Genomic DNA, 17,764 nt, shown 5'->3' with positions numbered 1-17,764 from the left:
GTGTAGATGTACCACAATTTCTGTATCCACTCCTCTGTTGAGGGACATCTGGGTTGTTTCCAGGTCCATCCCCCATTTTTAATATCATTGTTTCTCTTTTCTTGCAGGAGCCTCACAAGACCCCAGACCTACACTAAGGCATCGGTTGTTTCTTTAGTTTCCATGACAGCATCCTTGACAAAAACAATTAAGAAGGAAGGGTTTCTCTTGGCTCACAGTTTGAGACTCCACTCCATGATAGCAGGGGAGTCCCGGCAGCAGGGGCTGGTGTAGCTGACTTCACATTGCATGTGTAGTCAGGAAGCAGAGAGTGGCCAGTGCTTGTCTCAGGTCCCTTTCTCTTTTTCCTTCAGTCTGGAATATTAGCCACTCACACTTAGCTGTGTCTTCCTACCCTAACAACAGAGTCTAGACACTCACCCGCAGACAGACATGTCCAGAGGCTTGTCTCTTAAGTGACCTTAGATCCTGTTAATGATACTGTATCTTAATTAATAACCCCTAGAGTTTCATGATTCCATATACTTTGGCTCTCAGAGGCTCTGCTACTGGAGGAGGAACGTGGGCCATGAACAAAGCAAACCATGGAGCTCCAGTGTGAGGGAAAATGCAGACCTGTGTCCTGTGTCATCTATGTGATGGGGCCCAGTGTCATCTTTGTGCCTTCTTGGATCATTAGATGGAGCCCAGAGACATCCACTATACTCTTCAATGTTCAGAAGAGAAAATGTACATGCAAGAAGGGAGATCTTCGTATGGTGGGTAGAAGGTTCTAGACCAGAGGATCTTAAACTTTCTAATGCTGTGACCCTTTAATACAGTTCCTCATGTAACCATCCAATCATAAAATTATTTTTCCCTACTCCATAAATGTGATTTTGCTACTGTTGTGAACTGTACTGTAAATATCTGATATGTAGGATATCTGATATAAGGTTATGACCCACAGATTGAGAAACACTAGAATAATCCATATTTTATTTAACCAATCTTTCCACTTAAAGTTTACCCACTGTCATATAACTTGGAAATAACAACTGTAGCCATTATATTAAACAGAAATCACACATCACTCTCCTTACTTTAAACTCGTCAGCATTTTCCTCCTGGACACAGTTTAAAACTGGAATTTCCCTTCCTAATTGGCCATCTTATTTCTTTTTATAAGTTAGCATACAAAACAATGGGGCTTGAGGTTTTCATACATAGCTATCATGCCCTTGCTCTCTCCACTGCCTTCCCAATCTCTCTGCTATCCCTTCATTTTCTGTCTGTATAAAAATCTAAATTCCACGTATGAAAGAAAATGTAATATTTGTCTTTCTATCTCTGGCTTATTTTACTTAATAAGATGATCTGCAGTTCAATCCAGGTTTCTGCAAATAACATAATTTCATTCTTCTTTATGGTTGAATAAATTTAATACATATACATGTATATTTATATAATCACATTTATATCCATTTTCCTGTTAATGAATATCTCAACTACCTCTGCACCTTGGACAATGTGAATAAAGCAAGCATTTCTATGGTGTGCTCACTTAGGTTCCCCAGCCGTGGGCCTGGATAGCTGGATCGTATGTAAGATCTGTTTTTAGTTTTTTGGTTTTTGATTTCCGTGATGGCTTTACAGGTTTACACTTGCCACCAGCGATGTCTAAGGGATTCGGTTTTCCTATAACCTTTCCAGCATTTGTTGGTTGTTTTGGGAGTGATAACCAGTCTGACTCAGGTGAGATGGTGTCTCAAGTGCCCAACTAAGTCTGGAACAAAGAATGTTCTTTGTGTTGTAGCTACAGCTCAGTTCAGGGATGTCCATCTCTGACCAGACAATGACATCCATCCAAGGCCAGGATTATGTTCCCTCCACAAACATTTACTGGATAGATAAAGAAATAATACTGATGCAAAAAAAGATGGTAATTCATTTATTTTTCTATATCTTATCTAAAATAGAGTCAGGCTTTGTTTTTTATGTTGGAGAGGATGCCTTCCCCCATTGAACTGAATGATGGCTACAGAAATGTTATTATTTATTACACAAAACAAATCAATTTCTGAAATGCCTGGAAGTTTGGGCTCTTAAGTTCAGCGTTTTTCAAATTATAGTTTGTAACCCATTAGTGAGCCATGAAATCAATTTAATGGGTCATGACCAATATTAAATACAAAGTGGGAGGAGGGGCATAGCAGGAGGAAGAAATAGATGAAATTTAGAAATATCTTTATTGTAAATCTCCTTTGAAAAATATGCTTCTCATTCTTCTGCATGCAGATGCACACCAGAGCATGTTCACGGACACACACACAAACACACATACACACACACACACTCACACATACACACTAACACATACACGCACATACATGCACACACTGTGGTTTGTGTGTCTCATGTTGCTTTGTAAAATGCATTTTGTAAAATAGATTGATTGTACTTTTGAAATAACAAAAGTCTCAGGATAAGCATTGTTCGTGTGTAGAAATGTCATTGGGCCAGTTTTGGGTGGTGGGCACATCTCATTCCCTGGGGGACTGAGGAGAAGCCATTGATTTGTGTAGTTTTCTGAGATTTAGCAAGCTCCCTCATGCAAGCAACCTTACCATGGCAAAGAGAACCGAAAGTTCTCTTCAGACATTAGCCAAATGGAGAACTGGGGAGTCAGACTGTGGCTGAAGAAGGCAAGTAACTGAGGCTGCAGAGCGGCTCAAGTGGGAAACTGCTTCCCACCCCAAGACTGCTAATAGGGTTTTCACAATGGGTCGGTCCAGAAGCTAGGTGTGGCGAGAGGCATTCCTGATCTTAGCATTAGGAAAGAGAGACAGAAGAGTGGCAGCATCTGCTCCCCAGCCAGTCTAGCCAAACTGGCAAGCTCAAGGAACAGGGGGAGACTTAAAAAACAGACAGGAGGCAAGTAAGAAAGACATCAATGTTCACCTCTGCACACATGCTCACACATGTACACATGTACATGTGTACCCAAACACACGCATACACGCAAGAAACTGAGGAACTACATTCTCTAGTTTTACTTTAATTGATTTGAACTTTAAAAATGGACACTTGATTCAGCTATTATAAAAGTATGGAACAATCTGGGCATGTGATTCTAATTTTGAAATACAAATTTTACATAATACAGATGAGACATTTCAGGCAAAAGTTTAGCTTCAATTAAAAAATCATGTCAGTATAAAATGCACACACTGAAAAAAATAGATGATACTTTGCTAATAACTCTATACTTATTACATGTTGAAATGATAATACTATGCATATTGGACTAAGTAAAACTGTTGTAATTAAGTTCATTTGTTTTGTTATACTGTGCGTAATGTTATTTCTACAGAATTCAAAATAAATTGTTTGCTTACAATTCTTTTGCCCTTGGACAAAAGAGATGATCTCTAGGGATGAAGAGCCTTGCCTGCCCCAGGCCATTGGACAAGAGGCTTCTTCAATCACTCTTACAGCCTAGACCACTTGACTCTGAATCAGAGGCTTTTCACACTGAGCTAAAGCAATTCGCACTTCCTAGGTCTCAACACAGCTTATCTGAAAAGACAGAACAAACCAGGGATGATGACAGTCTTAATGATAGCTAGCATTTATCCACTGCCTTCCCTACCCTGGTCACTACGTTAACATTTTACCAAAATCACTGCATTTGGTTCTACAACAGCCCTGGAGTGTTGGATGGTGTGATTGCTAGGCCTGTTCTTCAGATGAAAGAGAAATGAGATTCAGAGACCAATTAAACTTCCTGTCAGCTCAAGGGACTACAGACTGGAAAGCCCAGACCTGGGAGATCCACTCGGGTGAGTGACAGTTAGGGCCTGTTCCTGGGTTACAGCCCTGCCCAGGTAGCTGTGCTGTGTCAGGAGGCAGCAGGCAGCTGTATCTCCAGAGTCCTCTGAGATTAAGTTCCTCTGGGACATAATGGCTGCCCAATCTTGCTGCCGATGCCAACACTGAGGCAAGAATCTTCAAGCTCCACAGACTCTGAATACACAGAGAAGGCTCGAGAAGATGACTTTGTACCAGAAAATTGAAGTGTGGGATTCATTCTTATGGACACTCACTTAAGAACTGCGTACAATGTGAGGCTAAATGTCAGGAATAGCCTTTACTTATAGGAAGATGTCATACTTCCTCAAGAAAGTTACTCTAACTTTAGATAGATTGTTTATACTGATTAAATACAGTCTAGAGCAAAACATAAGAGAGTAAAATTACCTATCTTTATGCCACTCTAACAACCTATATTTCTTTGGGGCTTTGTTCTTCCACATTCATAGGACTTAAAAAATTAATGTCTTTACTAAATGTACTTTGTCCCATGATCTTCCAAACTGACATCATGGCATGAATATTTTCTACCTTTTCATGTAGACTTTACAAGCATATTTATGATAATCTATTTATATTAATCGATGACAATAAGCAGGCAACATATGGAATGTTTAGTTTAAACACTAGATTATTCCCAATTAGGTTGCTATTATGCATAAAGTTTATGTCCTGTGCCTATGAATATTACACTCAGGAGGGTGCACCCATCCCCCCACTACATACTTTGACTACACTTACTACTCGGCCCAACAATTCTCTTTCTAGGAATTATTATGTTTTGAGATGAGTAGTTGTTTATTACAAACTTCCCTGGGAGCTGAGAGTGTTGCTCAGCTGGTGGGTGTGCACCAAGAAGCCCTCACTTTGATTCTCCAGATCCAGATAAACAGGGGGTGGGGTACACTCTAGTACTTGGGTGTAGAAAAGGTAGGAAGATGGGAAGTTCAAAGGTTATCTTTGCCTCTGTAAAAATTGCTATTGAAGTTTTTCCACTGTTACACATGTGAACAAATATTTAGAAATAAATAGTAAGTATTCAAAATATAATATTCATTAAACAAAGTATATGGCATATCTATGCAATTAAGTGCTTGGGAGGCCATTAAAATATTGTCTTTACGCATAGGTCAGGCTTGTTAAATATTAATAGCAATGGCTTTTCTTTTATTGAGTACTGAGCACTGTGTTATTTAGGATATAATTTAAGTCTTAATAATGTATGTGCTTGATATTATTCTCATCTCTTTTGTAAAGATTAGGAAAAAGGCCTAAGGTTAGGTGACTCCTGGGGCCAAGGAGCTGGCAGTGAAATAAGGGACAAGGAACCAAGTCCCAAACTTTGGGGACTGTCTCCATGACACATTTTACGACATTGCTGTAACTCTAAGATGTTCGTAGCAGTCGTTTGTACTTGAAATGTCCCTCACAGACTTACACATTTTGGATCCTACATGGTGGAGATGTTGGGGATGGTCCTGGAACCTTTTGGAAATAGAATTGCACTGGAGAAAGTGGATCTCGGTAGGAAGGAACTGAGCCATCACAGTCAAGCCCCACTTTCTGGTCTCTTTCTGCTTTCTGAGTTTGTTGTAATGTGACTGACTTTTATGCTTTTATGCTTTCTGTCCTACTCAGCTGTCAGTCTGACACAGCCTAGCGACATCCGAGAATCTGAACTGGGGACTTCCCAGATCAGAATGGCCTATGGTTGTGTTTATGGGTAATTATCATGACTGTTGGTTGATGTGGGAGGGTCCAGCTCATCGTGAGTGATACCAGCCCTAGGCAGGCGATCCTGAAGCAAGCTAAATGTGAACCAGACAGCAAGCCAGTAAACATGAGTTCTTTCTTGAATCCTGGCCCTGACTTTCCTCAAGGATGGACTGTGTAAAGATGAAATAACCCTTCCATCCCCACATTGCTTTTGGTCATGAATTTTATCACAGAATAGAGAAGCACACTGGGATATCTCCTTGCCTGTCTCCATGCCCTCCCTGCCATGGTGGGCTATATCCCTCTCGAACTGAAGGCATAAATAAACTCTTTCTCTTGTATATTGCTTCCCTTAGGGTATTTCATCATAGCAACAGAAAGGAAATGAACACAACAAGCTATCACTAGACAGAAAAGTCAGTTTCAAAACACCAAGGATGGTACGGGCCCAATTGTGTAAGATATGATAAATGGATGAATATGTGTATGGCAAAATGAAACATATATATGTGTACACATACACATATACATATATTTACACATACATATGTACACACATATATACACATATACACATGCACATATACACACATATACATATAGATACATATACACACATACATATACACATACATATATATACATACACATATACATATGTACACATACATATACATATGTACATACACATGTGCACATATACACACATACATACACATATACATATATATCTGAGTATATGTATATATGATTTTTTAAAACTTGTGTTACTTTAAAAATCTTAGAATAAGATATATAACATAACAACAACAAAACTCCATTAAACCGTTAAACAGCAACACTGTCCTAGTAGCTCAGTCCAGCCCCAGTAACTGCCATTCCACTTTCAGTGTCTTGTGACTTTACCTACTCTAGTTACCTTGTACATAGAGTCACAGAATATTTGTTTTGCATCTGGCTTTTTTCGCTCCCTATAATGTTTCCCATATTCATCCACTTTGCAGCATATATCAGAATCTCACCTAAGGCAAGGTACAATTGCATTTATATACCACATTTTGTTTATCTATTGATCTGTTGATGGCACCTAGGTTGTGTCTACCCTTTCACCACTATGAACCACTGGGGTACCAGTCTGTTTGATGTTTGCTTTTTCTACTTTGGGGTAAATACTTAGGGGCGGCACTGCATGGTCATGTGATAATTCATGGTATCTCATGGTGGTTTTGACATGCATTTCCCTAAAGATGAGTGATCACTTACTCTGTTTACTGCCTCTGTGTTTTCACTGGGGAATTGTTCCCTGGCACCCTTTCGCACTAACAGTTTGAATCTGAGATGTCCCCCATGTTTCAAATGCTTGGTCCCCAGATTCTGGTGCCATTTTGAAGGCTAAGGAGCTATTAGGAGGGGAAGCCTTGGAATGTTGTACCCACCCTCAATTTGCGTCTAGCTCTCTCTGCTTCCTGTTCTCTTACAATGAGAGGAGTCTACACTTCCTACTCCTGCCACCCTGAATGAAGCCACTTTACCACAGTCGTCCTCACTATGATGGATGCAGTGAGCCCAAATAAACCTCTCCTCCCTTGCCTCTGTCAGGTATTGGATTATAGCATAAAAGTAGCTGATACACCCACTTAAAAATTGTAGTTTGTTTTCATATACTCTACTTATTAAAATAGAAAACCTTATTGATATATGATTTAAGAAAATGCCCATCTGATTGAACCTGTTCCCTGCTTCCATATCTCAAATCGCCTCTGGGATAAAGTTCTCTCCACCAGAGCACAGGCTAGACCCTGTGACTCCTCCTCCAGCTCTTGCCCCACACCTGATGCTACAGAAATTCTAGCTGGTGCATCCATATTTGATGTTTTCATACTTTTTGAAGGGATTATGCCTTTGTCTATGCTCTGACACACACTGAAATGGCCTCTTCCCCTTCCCGTTCCCCTCTCCTTGCTTTTCTTCAGCTACATAAACTCTAATCCCCTGTTATATTCAGCTCAGGATCATTTCCTCAAGCAGATTTGCTATGATTTGAATGTATGCACCCCAGCCAGAGTTTATGTTGATACTTAATCTCCATTGCTGTAGTATAATAACAGAAAATAAAGTAAGTGAGTCCTTTAAGAAAGTGATTTAGTCATGAGAGCTCTGCCCCCATGAATGGGTTGGTGCATTTTGGGCTGGGGGAACTAGTTAAACCTCCTTCTGTCCTTCCATCCTGTCTACCACAAAAGGTTCTCTCTTGAAGAAGACAGTAGCCTTGAGGGTCTTAACTCTGCTGATACGTTGATTTTGAATTTCCCAGACTCTAGAACCATAAGAAATAAATTTTTATTGCTTAATGATTCCTCAGCCCTAGGTATTTTGTTACAGCAGCACAAATGGATTAAGACACCTTCTAGCCCCTTCAGACTTCAGTCTGGTTTTGATCAGACATTTGTTGTATCCTGTAGATACCTGTTATTTCTCTGTTTGAATAATGTGGTTACTTCTGTCTGCTTCCCACAGGGGACAAGAAAATGTGCTCATTCCTTGAGAGTAGGTGTAGACCTTGCTCATTTTGGATCCAATCAATGTCTATCACACAAAAAAGAGCTCGATATTGCTTACCTAAAACAAAGTCCTTATTTACACTATTAAGTTGCTGAACAGCGAATCTTCGGATTTTATCTATCAGTGATATACCAGTTATGTTGAACTTTGTCTGAACTGAGAATTGTAGCATTTGTGGTTTCAACTCATATGGCTTTAATTACTAGTGATGTTGAGTCATTTCCCAATATGCTCTTTAATTGGTTGGTTCTCTTCTTTTGTGAATTGTCTCTTCAAATTTTTTTCATTTAGTTACCTGTTGGAAGCATGTTTTCTCCATTGATTTGTAACAGCTTAAAACTAAGCCACCATTAACCCTTTAATATATTTGCCACGATAGATATGTCTGTTTGTTCTGTCTCATTTGCTTTTGTTTCTATTGTAAAATATGTGAATAGTTTTAGGCTATCAAATCATATATATTTTTAGCTTATCAACTTGCCTTCTTATATTTATGAACTTGAGTACCCATAATGACTTTCTGTTGCATTGCTTTCAATAATATTGGATAAGAATAATCACATTAAGGGACTATTGATTGCTCCATAAGTCTTTGGCTAGAAATCTTAAGCAAAATTATGTTCATAGAAATCATTAAGTGAGTGGGAAATAAAAGAAAACACTAAAGCTAAATGAAAAATCATGGGATTTGTATTGTAAACAGATCTCCTCAGAACTTCCATTACCATTACTAAGGAGAGACTAAAGCCTCAAACTTCAAGTGAGATCGAAAATGCAAAGTCGTAGTCTGGAAGGGAGAAGAAGAACACAGCTTGCAAAGCAGTAGCCCTGGGCACACACGATTCACAGGCAAGTACATTCTTGATCAGCTCTGGCTTTCCATGGATTGTTTATCAATGTTTAACTGTCTAGATGTGGCCTTTACAGCAACACCCAGCTAACTGGCTGCTCTCATATGGGAGGAAATAGAAGAACACCTAGACATGCCTGGCCAGGTCTGGGTACCAGCTTACCTTCTCTGAGGGCCATCCCTCCCATGAGCATCCCAGGCTTATCATTCCTGGTGGCCCAATCCCTGAGGCTGCAGAGAAAGGACCATTTGCCCACTTCACTGATTTTCTCCATCTGACAGGTTTCCGCAGACTTTGGAGTTGGTATAGCATATCAGGCCAGGCTGCTCAAATTGTGCTGGCTCATCAATCGTGGAACCATGTGAGAAATCCAAGTTCAGATTTTCTGAACTGGGATTGGTTAAAATTTTTTTTGGTAAGTATTTGAGAAATGCATGTCTATAGGTAGGTATGTGAAGTCTGCTTCCCACTCCTGCTTATTACCTGTCTCTCCTCCTCTGGACTGGATTGAATGAATAAGGTTTATATTGATTTCAGAAGTTCTGTCTCTGTAGCTGTCAGACACAACAGTGGATAAAATGGCCCCAATGAGAGGCTGAAGCAGCAGCCGGCGTCACGGATGTTGCACCTTCATAGGCGTAAGTTATGGTGGAAACTGAATGGGAAGAGGCTTTTTATTTGGATAGGAGGAATGCTTTCAGAGTCCAAAAACCAGAAGGAAGAAAATTAAAGATAAAGATAGATTAGTTAAAGTTTAGGACTGAAGAAAAAGGTAACTCAAATATTTATCTTTTGTTTTTTAAAAAAAGAATTAGCTGTCTTCAGACGCACCAGAAGAGGGCATCAAATTTCATTGCCAGTGGTTGTGAGTCAACATGTGGTTGCTGGGATTTGAACTCATCACCTTCAGAAGAGCAGTCAGTGCTCTTAACCACTGAGCCATCTCACCAGCCCCAAGATATATTTTAAAAGTCAAAATGGCTGCAGGAGAAAGAGAAGTGCCTTTTTGGCCTGTAGGAAGTACAATGTTGTGCAGAGGGAAACCACTTGAAATACCAGATAAGGGATGAGGAGAGATCTCAGTGCGTAAAGCACATCCCTTGCGGGCAGGAGAACCTGAGCTCAGTCCTTGGAACCTACAGCTGGCCAGGGGAAAGTAACAGGCCTGGAGATTGGCTGTTGCATCCCAGAATGTGCTGGTGTGGAAGGCTGGCCAGCCTAAGCTAATTGGAGGGTTCCAGGACAAGGAGAGAATGTCTTAAAATAATAAAAATAAAAATAAATACAAAAATGCTGAATGGCACCCAAGGACTAAACCTGAGGTTGTCCTCTGTACATACACACACACACACACACATACACACACACATACACACGATGAGAGAGACTGTCTTGAAATAATAAAAATAAAAATAAATACAAAACGGCTGAATGGCACCCAAGGACTAAAACTGAGGTTGTCCTCTGTACACACATACAGACACACACACATACACACACATGATGAGAGAGGTGGAGAGAGGAAGAGAGAAACAGATACAGAAGAAGCAGACAGAGAGAGAAATGAGAGAGAGGCAGACAGACAGAGACAGGGAGAAAGCAAGAGAGAGAGGGAGACAGACAGAGAGAGAGAGAGAGAGAGAGAGAGAGAGAGAGAGAGAGGTCTTGATATAGGGAAATGAACTTAGGATCTTGAGTATTTGCTACTCGGCTGCTTGAAGAGATGACCAAAATGGGTCCCAAGGGAAACTTGACTTTATATCTGAGACAGCTCAGTGGCACCTGTTGTCCTGTGATGCTGCAGTGTAGGTGACACTGGGGCTCAGGAAATAGGAAATGAGATCCTTAAAGCATGGACTTTTACATGCCAAGAGTTTTGAACAAAAGAAATGCCCCTTGCTCCTGCCTCTCCCTTTCTCTCTTTCCTTTCTCCTCCTTCCTTCCTGAGTTTCAAGAAAGGAATTTTCTTCAAGTTTCTTATGTGTGCCTGAAGGATAGAGACTCCAGAAGGTTAATTCACACACACACACACACACACACACACACACACATGTGTACACACATACATGTACACACAAGTGTACACATACACATACATGTACATGCACACACACACACACACACACACACACACACACACAAAGCTGATGTCACACCTAGAACCTAGAGCCCAGGTCCCAAGCTGTTGTCCATTCCTTAGGCCCATTTATCTCCCCTCATAAGTATTTCCTTGCCCTTTAAACTGTTAACAATGTCCACTTTCCTCTCCACTAAGTAGAAAACTATGAATAGTTCCAAATGTCATTGGATTTATGGATTCATCTCCCAGTGACAGTTTCATGCATGTGACAGCAGTGTGTGTCCTCTCTGCTGACGTGCCTATTGCCCACTTAGCAGACTGAGTGCTGAACCTTCAGGGGCAAAGGTAAATTCCCTAAGTTTCTAAGGAGACTCTTCCCTGCGGAGCTGCCTGCTATCTGCTGTGTGGACTCACTACAAGAAAAGGTACAGCATTTCTGCAACATCTACAAAATTGAGAGGTGATGGGACTCCTCTTAGCAAGTTTTTGGAGAAAAAATAGTGGAAAAAACAGTTTACATGCTTAGTGTTGAGTCTGGCATTCAATGGTCTCAATAACTGTCCACTCTTGTTAACATCATCAACAACTCTGCTGCAAACAAACTGTCCTAAGTAATTGTATGATGTCAGGGCAAATTTCAATGATGAAGAATACAGGAAATGCAGCAGGAACCATTTCTCAAGGTCACAGCCACTGGATAGACTTAGCAAGGAAGGGACATAGAAAGGTAGCCAGTGTGATTTCAGAGATTCACTCTTCTTTAATTGCAAGGGCTATTATTAAGAAGTATTAGGTATTGCTAGTGTTTTTTTGTGACGGATTTGAGAACTATCCAGGTTTCATTTAAGCCTGGAAGCTACATTTGGCTTAGGGTTCCCTGATCAATATTCTGCCTACACTGGCTTATACTGATGACATTTCCTAGGTTTCTCAATGCTTGTTAAACCAGGCCTCAAGGGACACGAAGTAGCCTCCACCTGGAGTTTATAAGCTCACACTGTTTAGTCTCTGCTTATGAGCTGTAAATATCTCTCCTCCAGACAATTCATAGTAAATTACATTTCCATATTTTGATTTCTTTCTTCTTTCTATTCTAACTAGTTAAATCAAAACTATCTCTACAAATGCTTCGGTTTTATGACCTGCCTTCCACTCTACAATGTTTCATAAAGCATGGAGTCTATTTCACAGATAGGAACATTTGTCACACAAATGTGTAATAAAATCATATATTTTCTTCCCTAAGTTCTATGTGGGTCCTAACCAGGTAGACGCTCGCTGACTGATTGATGGCTGAGCAAAGCAAATTCAAGTTATTTTTTTTTTAATAGAAAAAGATGAAATAAAGGAACTACGCATGGCCCTGAAATTGAGACCCATCCTTTGAAATGTTACTCTCAAGTTGCCTAGAGCAGGTACATGACACATTTGGAAGCACACAGGTATATTGAGGGTGCTGAGTTCTCAGGACCCAAATGGCCAGCAGGGTACAGTATTTCCATTCAGGGAAAGATGGTCACATCCTCTTAGAGAGCTGCCTTGAAATCCTTCTAGTTGAATCCTCTGGTCTCAGGGGTCAGAATCTGCTGGAAGTTTCCTCAGCTTTCAACAAAAGACATATAAATGCTTCCAGTTTGGGAGTGGGCATCAGAAGTCATCTGGTACCCTTTGATAACGCAAGACTAAACTCAGAATTAAGGGTTCTTGAGTGAAATCCTTTGTTTGGGACATATCCGGATGAATCAAGAAACAGATTTCAACTACTCCTGGATACATTATATTTCCGGATGGACATGTTTATAAAGGGGCAGATGCTTGCTCTGTATCAGCGGGGAAAACCAAGTAAGAACAATACAATACAAAGGGCAAAGATGCAGCGCCTTGAGAATAGTTGAGAGTGGAATTTTAGGTTGGACATTCGCAAATGTTTGGTCTCCTGCCCACTCTCATCCAACTGCACCCCAAGGAGACTGAGCTTACACCAACTGATGTTTTGAAGCCCTGTCAGAGCAATATTCCAAGTCAACAGACTTCAGCCTCCTCTCAAGAGATGAAAGGCTCTTGCCTCCCCTGATGGCCCGGGATGTTTATGTTGCCCTCCTTATTGGACTCCTATTATTTCAAATAGTCTCCTTTCTTCCATGATTTTCTTTATCTACAAGTCACCTTTCATTCACTTCAAACATACTGGTTGTTGAAAGAACATGAAATCATCCACAGACTCAGAAAGATTGTTCGTACTGGGCATTCTAGTTCTACATTGACACAATTCTGCTCTCAGTACTCAGTGGTCCTTGGTTAAATGACTTCACCGCCATTTCTGTGAGCTTCTGCAGCTCTTAGTTTGCCTATGAAGTCAAGCCAAAGTCTTCAGCCTTGCCTAACACTCTATAACTCCTTTCCCTCCGACCTCGTTGCTTACTGGGTGACCCTTCTCTAACCCAAAGGATCAGCTATAGACAATCGAAGGTGTCATTCTCTTCAGGGCCATCACTGAAAGGCAACATAGGTTTGAGATTGTAAAGGAACTCATAAATTTATATGATAGTTTACATTTGAATATTTAAGAAGATGGTATATACTTTTCTGTCTACAAGCAGTCCCACTACATACAATGTGGGCAGGGTATATTAATAATCTATAATATATCCAGTACTTAGCACACCTTGAGTTCAGAGAAAGTGACCCTGATCTGGAGTCAAAGAAAGTTCCTGAAAAGCTGGCCAGACACAGCTGCTTTCAATAGTGTTGAAGTCCCCAACAGAATGTCAATAATTTCCTCAGCAATCTTCAGAGTACCTCCTGACATTTGTGATCTCACTCTTTAGGTAGCTTGGGAGACCCTAGAGACCAACAGTCTTTAGGTTTTAGAAAAGAGTGGTTTCAAGTAAGTGGAGGGAAAAACGGACCCCCAACTCCTGCACAGTAGAGACACACAGCCTGAAAGCAGCATCAATGGCATGTAATAGAGATCTAGAATTAGGACACAGTTCTAATATGTTCTGCTTTCTAATCTTTGTTGTCTCTCCACATGCTTAATATTTGTGATCAACCCTTAATGAGGTTCTATATCTTCATTTTGTGGGGTATATTTCTGTTAATTTATCACCTTCATTCCCAGGAGAAATGTGTTTCAGCAAGACATGGATAAATTATTGTAAAGTACATTTATTTAGCACAATCTAATTATCGCATCATTCAGTAAAAGCGAATGAATAAATCACAAATGAAGAGTAATGGTGGTGGAATTGTCACGCACATGTTTATGATGTGGAGAAGAGGTGGGAACTTGGTTACACGTATATGAATATGCATGTGTTGGACTTCAAAACACGTTCTTCTCATGCGGCTCTTGATGCCTTCTGGGCTATCTGTCTAATGCAGCCATCCTAAGGTACAATGTGGCTATTGAACCTTTGTAATGTGGCTAGTCACAATTCAGCTGTGCTATAGACATGAGCACAGCATAGTAAAATGCAACACATTTCTTTGTCTAGAGAGCAATTTTGGAGTTTATTAAAATACTAACTATGACATCACCATGTGTGTGTATCAACTCCATTCTTCTGACAGAGAACTGGTAGGTTAAGTCTGCACAAATGGTTGTACATGGGTGGAGAGTGGTTTAATGTATGTAATAGCCAAAAAGTGAAAACAAAATCAACTGTCTCTTAATTGGTGAGTGTATAAACAAGTGGTCGTAAATAACACATAGGTGATATTGAGAAGCCTATAGCTGAACCCAGGCTGCACCCAAGTACCAGGAAGGAACACATGGTTTATCCTTGGCCCATACCCCAGAGTTATGCCCTAGCTACTTCCTAGCAACAGTCAATCAAAGATTAGTCTGGCAGGGCAGTGGTGGCACACGCCTTTAATCCCAGCACTTGGGAGGCAGAGGCAGGCGGATTTCTGAGTTTGAGGCCAGCCTGGTCTACAGAGTGAGTCCAGGACAGCCAGGGCTACACAGAGAAACCCTGTCTTGAAAAACCAAACCAAACCAAAACAAAACAAAAGATTAGTCTGTTCTTTTCAGATGTACTTTCAGACTGTTTGTAATGGTTCATGGCTTTGCTTCAGAGCACACACACCTGTCGGCTTACAGTAGCTATTACAACTAGACACTTGCCAGGTGGAAACCACCTTGCTTGCCATTTCCTACAAAGCTGTGTCCTGCTGAGAGCTTGGGGCTACACCCTGCTGTTCTGCTGCATCAGAGATGCTGTGTAGCCCAACTTCAAGCTTCTGAATGAAGACCCTAGCATGAGTACAGGGTCGGCTCCTTGGTGGTCTTTTGGGGTTCACAAACACTTTCTGGCCCAACAATATGTGCTATAACATAAATAAATATAAAATTATTATGTTGAAGGAAAGAAACTGAGCATCAAAGACCACATATTTTGTAATTAACTTTATAACTATACAGGTAAAACCAGATTAATTTTTTTCTGAATCTGGGTGTGGGACCCAGAAGTGCCTGCAAGGGAAGTGAATGTTTCCTTTGGGAATAATGGAACTATTTTTATTTTTTTAAAAAAATGCTTAATCATGTACCATATCATCATTAATAAATTTAAATGTGATTTTAATGTACTAATTCTCATTAGCATATAATAATTCTTAAATGATTTTAGTGAAGTAATTTTGATATTTTCCATGTTAAAGTAATACCAATGTAGATATAGATATATTTAAATAAAATATATTATGATTAATATCACCTATTTACTTTTACTATAATAATGAGGCTACTAAACCACTTTAAATTATATATGCAGTTTCCATCACAGTTCTATTGGACAACATAGCTTCAGAAGGGAATATACTATCAACTAAACCATCTTCGTTCTTCTATTTAATTTTGGTGACTGTCTTTTTCCTCCTCCTGGCTTGGCACCAACTTGGTATGGGGATAGAGAGAATGTATCTTCCAAAAGAATCTGAAGTATGAGTCACCCAGACTACTGCTGACCTAGGTCTCGACTAGACAGCAGTATCCTGGTGACTGGATGAGGGGGCAGGCTAGGTGTAGATGAAGGGACTACCTTTTGTTTGGAGATGTACAGGAGTAAAAGGAAAGAGTACATTTAATGCGCACTGGAAACAGATCATGCACTTTAGATAACATACAGTCTTTATAAATGTGGGTGTCAGTGTTATCTGTTAAAATAAGCATATAAACTTAAACATGTCCAGAAGAATCTCACTTTAAATGCTGTCATGGTTTGAATATGCTTGGCCCAGGGAGTGGCACTATTTGGAGGTGTGGCCTTGTTGGATTAGTGTCACTGTGTGTCACTGTGGCTGTGGGCTTTAAGACCCTCATCTTAGCTGCCTGGAAGTCAGCATTCTGTTGCAGTCTTCAGATGAAGATGTAGAACTCTCAGTTCCTCCTGCATTATGTTTGCCTGGATGCTGCCTTGCTCCCACCTTGATGATAATGGACTGAACCTGTGAACCTGTAAGCCAGCCCCAATTAAATGCTGTCCTTATAAGAGTTGTCTTGGTCATAGTGTCTGTTCACAGGAGTAAAATCCTAACTAAGACAAGTGCTAATAATTCATTGAGATAAATAAGCTTGCTTTTCAGAAGTATCCAGAAGTATCCTGGAAGGTAGCCATGGCATCCGGTCAGCTGGATCAAAGGTTAATGTTTTTGGATCTCCATGGAAACTGCATGAGGGGCGTGTCTGTGTGTGAAAGGCTCTTAAAGCACATGGCTACACGGGTCCTACTCCCTGAGACTGTGGTTGAGTTAGTCTGGGGTGGGGTCTAGGCAGTGATCTGTGAAAAGAATTTCAAGCAGATGCCGGTGGGAATCATCAATCCTGGGCATCACTCACCTAGTGCTTCATAATGGGCTTAAAGTATGCAATAGTGGATCTAAAAATGGACAAGGAGGAGACATGGCGTTCCACTGGCCACGCCAACTCTACCAACCTGCTCCCAGGCAGGGCCAGGATCGTTTCTCACCCATGAGTTGTCACCTGCCTTTTGCAGGACGCTGAGGGTGCATGCTGCCTGTGTGGACCCAGCTCCTTCTGTTAGAAGTTGCTGTAGCTGTTGGCCTATCTTTACCGATCCATGCTCAGCCTTGCCACTTGTAATCTCTACCCATGTGTTTTGATTCTGACATCTGGTCAAGATTAAAGAAGTCTACCTGGTCCCCACATGGGAGACTTCTCTGTAGTTGAAAGCAGTAAACAGGGCTCCTTAACCCTCTCCTTCCTTTACCTCACAATTCTTCAATCTGTTCACTGAATGCTTCCTATTTCTAGGCCTGCGACTGGCTCTCAGTAGTAGTTAGACAATTTCCCCTTTGAATTTTGAAGCCTCCCGTGTTCACCCTCCAGATGGTGTCAGCCCAGGGCCAGTACAGCAGGGCAATTACATTCCTTGATAAGGCCATTATAGTCCAGGAATATAGCCACCACACTGCATTGGCTCATCACAGAACAATTGGAAAGAGGAGAGAGAAGGGGAAAAAAATCCAAAAACTAGATCCTAAAAAAATTTCTCATATATAAACTTTAAGTGTTTGAGTATAGCACTCCACAAGTTACGCATCCAAGGGAACATGGATCCAATTTGCTAGAATGGAAACACTGTTGGCAGAATGGAATTCTCATTGTTCCGACTTATCTACGAGCTATTAATCTTCCATCAAGTGTTTCAGTGGCTGAAGATCGGGAATAATGGCAAAA

The 17,764-nt window shown here is 40.6% G+C and overlaps 1 protein-coding gene across 5 annotated transcripts in view; it reads right to left on the bottom strand.

The window, feature by feature from the left end:
• Alk (ALK receptor tyrosine kinase) overlaps nt 1–17,764 on the bottom strand; it is a 722,886-nt gene that overhangs the window by 347,414 nt on the left and 357,708 nt on the right. The window contains exon 1 of one of the 5 annotated variants that reach the window (XM_031357608.1): nt 3,378–3,490. The exons of the other annotated variants lie outside the window; for them this stretch is intronic. The gene's annotated coding sequence lies outside the window, so the exon portion shown is untranslated. Of the gene's footprint in view, nt 1–3,377; nt 3,491–17,764 lie in introns of those variants that run through there. 5 annotated transcript variants of the gene reach the window in all.

This window comes from Mastomys coucha, unplaced genomic scaffold, assembly GCF_008632895.1.
Source record: "Mastomys coucha isolate ucsf_1 unplaced genomic scaffold, UCSF_Mcou_1 pScaffold6, whole genome shotgun sequence".
Lineage (NCBI taxonomy): Eukaryota > Metazoa > Chordata > Mammalia > Rodentia > Muridae > Mastomys > Mastomys coucha.
Note: the sequence above shows the minus strand (reverse complement) of the source record. Positions and strands in the feature narration are given on the sequence as shown.